The sequence below is a fragment of the Lepeophtheirus salmonis genome, chromosome 3 (assembly GCF_016086655.4).
Source record: "Lepeophtheirus salmonis chromosome 3, UVic_Lsal_1.4, whole genome shotgun sequence".
Classification (NCBI taxonomy): domain Eukaryota; kingdom Metazoa; phylum Arthropoda; class Copepoda; order Siphonostomatoida; family Caligidae; genus Lepeophtheirus; species Lepeophtheirus salmonis.
Genome location: NC_052133.2, coordinates 15777712 through 15781516, shown reverse-complemented (window position 1 = coordinate 15781516; position 3805 = coordinate 15777712). Strand labels below are relative to the sequence as shown.

At 30.1% G+C, this 3805-nt stretch overlaps 1 long non-coding RNA gene across 1 annotated transcript; it reads right to left on the bottom strand.

Moving 5' to 3' along the window:
• Positions 1-996: 996 nt before the first annotated feature.
• On the bottom strand, positions 997-3356 carry LOC139904926 (uncharacterized). Its single transcript, XR_011779252.1, has 3 exons — positions 2743-3356; positions 1974-2664; positions 997-1922 (listed from the first exon to the last, which is right to left on the bottom strand). It is a non-coding gene; the product is annotated as an uncharacterized lncRNA (long non-coding RNA).
• Positions 3357-3805: the final 449 nt, after the last annotated feature.

Below are 3805 nucleotides of genomic sequence, written 5' to 3'. Positions count from 1 at the left end.
CCCTTTCTGTAAAAGCTTCAAAAAAATCGAACTAATCATTTCAAAAGTCCTACTTGTCCTCTACTCCGGACGTTCAAGTAAGTCTATTATTCCTATAAGCCTGGATAAGTTGGTCAGAAAAGAAATTCATCCTTTGGAGAAGTTTAAGGAAAAGGGAACCCTTGTTTTGTATACGGATAAACTCAATGATCATCCTGCTGATTAGTACTTGCTCCTACTTAGTGTCGCAAGTTTTAGCTAGTTTTTATGTATTATCCACAACTTATCAAGATCTGATTATATTGTATTGTTTTTTAGAGAAATGATGATCTGTCGTGTGGTTTTAATCAATTTTTTTCATTATGTTCAAAAAGAATGTAATTTTAAATGGGTTTAAATAAATTATTGTTGATTGAAAAAAGAAGAATCAAAACTTCTTTAGTAACGATGGGGTGTACTTCTGGGATATCTCCATGTAACCATTTTCTACCCTGATCTCAACCCCCTTGACTTTGCAGTTTTGGGCGTCTTGGAGAAGAATGTCCGAACTGGTCCAAAGATATAGGTATTGTGACAACACTAGGAGATACCTAGAAGTAAGTATATGTATAATGGGTGTAAAAATGTGAGTGAATAGGAAAACCATTATCACTTGCATTTCGAAATAAGCATTAAAACAAGGAAAATATATTAATATTCATGTATGCTCAACTCTTTTATATGCAAAGTTGATTATCCTGTAGAAAAAAAAACGCGTGCAAGGAGAAGGGGGGTTGGAGAAAGACTTATGGTATCATTGTTTAAAATACTGATGTGACTATCAGCTGCCTGCTTTGTTATGATTTTTGAGGGTATAACGAAAGTATTTATTAGCAAAATGTTTAATAAAGATAAACTACGTATAATTGACTTAGAAGTTTTTTATCTGTTACAGTAGATTTGAAAACGTCACACTCCATGAAATTGTAATTCATTATGAACCATATTCTCAGAATAATAACTAATGAAACGACAAAGTAGAGTATTTCGAAATATATTTGAAGTTCCAATTTAAAAAAAAAAGGCTTAAATTAAATATAATCTACATACTAAAAAATAAACCATCATACATGTATGATAAATATACACAATTAAACAATTAGAATCATATAACTACTAATAACAATAAATTATAAGTACAGAATATTAAAATAATAGATTGATCCAAATAATATTTTTTTGGTTTGACATCGGAATTCAGTTAAATATGTCATAACTTTAAGTTGCAAAACACAAACCAGACATGGAGTTTAATCAAAAATAATCACCCCTTTTTCTTCATGTGGAAGTTGATATATACAATTGTGCACAGGATATATACATCTCTACCGATGAGATCTAAATAATTATTAATAACAATAAATGTCAAAATCATAAAATTGGACAATAAATATACTAATAAAAAAAATGTTAGAATTAAATCCATCGTAAAGATTTAGAGCAAAAACTAATTAGGTAGTATTGTCCAGCGATATTACTCCTTATTAAGAGCATCAAAAATATTTTCCCCCGTTATTTATGCTTATATAACAACATACTATTATCATGAAGGATACACACAATTGCTAATTATAATGCTACACCCAATGCAACTACCCCCGTTGTTGTGACCATTTAAGTAGTTGTTTTTGCCTTTTATGAGTTTTCTGAACACCATTTCTTGGAGTTTATCAACCATAACTAATCCTTAAGTGATAAAAAAGTAATATTTTTTGACTATGTAATATTGGAAAACCTAATGGTCATTCCCAAGTCTTTAAGTGAAGAAATTAGTGTCGGACAAACTAGTGTCGGACAAACTAGTTGCGAACCATCCAATGCTACTACTCCCGTTGTTGTGACCATTTAAGCAGTTGTTTTTGCCATTTATTGAGTTGTATATCATAATTTTTTGATATTTTTAGCTAAAATAGAATCATATTTTATAGTTAGATTTAAAAAAAATGAAGAGTTACTGTTAGATGGTACAAAGTTCAGAGTTCCATTTCAAAATTAGTAAATATTTACCCTTTTTATTGATAACTTTGATCGTAATTTGGTGTGGACTTCACAATTTACAATAAGGGGTATTTCTATAAATGACATCATTACCAACATTCTCCATTAATTTAATGATGATTCCTCGGGAAGGGACGGGTTTACCAGTGTATATAAAATAAGAGACTTAATGTTGTAAATGTAAATATAATAAATTAATATATGTTTACTTACGTTTATCACAACATGAATATGATACATTAGTTATTATCTTAATGTTCAAACATATCAAACATAATACACACAAACATTTGGATAAATGGAGTGATGCATTTTTAATTTAGATGTGCTTTTCATATGGTTAGCTCGTTCTTGATTCATTAAAGACAGAAATACTTACATGTTCTCTAAGAATTAGGACAAAAGAAGAGATTCGAGATACTTTATACCTCAACAAGAAATGCTCCATTTCTGATATACACGGGATGATGACAGTTTGAAAATGTATGCTAAGAAGCGAATCAAATCAGGCTAAGCTTCAGACGAGAATAGAGTGGATTCCTTCCTAGAATATAAATTTATTCATCTACATATATATATAGCAATAAATATATTCAGGGGTTGAAACTATGACGGAATCCATTTACTTTGAGATTCAGATATAAGGCTCTGGATGTGAAATATTAAATAAGATATAATTATTACAAATACTAATCGTCCATACTACAACTATTTTTTATTTATTACCATAAAACTAAAATATATAAAAATAACAAATTTAAACAAATGAATCATTCTAAGAGAGACAAATTTGATATTTCGATGTGCTTTTAATTTGACAATTGCTAAGGCCTAAGATTCTTCTTCGGTCATTAAGACCGAAAGACGTGGACTTCTATGTCTTCCAAGATTTAGGAGTAAAAGAAGGTAGAGTAAATCGAAGAAAGATACTTCAAACTTGATCATTCATCTCAAGAGATGTTTGGATTCTGATCCCACAAGGGATGACGGGATTAAAATTCCTCCAAGGAAAACTACAAAGCGTCATAAGGAAGTAGAGTGGACTCCTTCTTGGGACGGAGATTCCAGCCGTCGAAAATTTCTGGGGCTTTGTATTTATCAATATATTAAGCTAATGCTTGTTCGTCAATCCATGAGTAACGGGAGAATGAAGTGATTAGCTTTTCTTCCATTCGAACCGCTGTCGTGTTTGTTTATTTTTCTTTTAATCTGAAGACATATTATATTGGTGAAAGCAATGAATTCTTAGAGATTCATTGGGGATAAATATTATATCAGTTTAAAAGAATCGTTCCATTTTTTCCACTTAAACACTTTTCCTTTTTCTTTTCTCCAACCATTTTTTCCATTGCCATTTTTCCTTGAGATTTTTTCCTGAAACCGTACACACATACAAGGATTTATCGACTTATTTCTATATGAGTAAAATCATGAAATCATTTTAGGGCCATAAAGAAAAGAGCGGTTACGAAATGAACTCATTATTTATATACATCCATTGTTTTTTGGCGGTTAAATATTTGAATTCCTTAATTGTTTTTTTTTGTTTTTTTGCAATACTACCTAATAAGTACTGACAGAAGTAATAAAAACAGCCTTTGGATAATGACGGTTGTAAAAGGGAATGAAAAAAAACCTATTTTTCTGTATATGTATCATATAAACTTTGGCTATAAATAGTTTTTTTGCATAGCTATAAGTAGCAGCCATATGAAGGACTCCATTAATTGCAGATTCTTTTTTGTCTGTGTGTAATTTATATTTTGCAAATATAAACAGCAATAGTAAT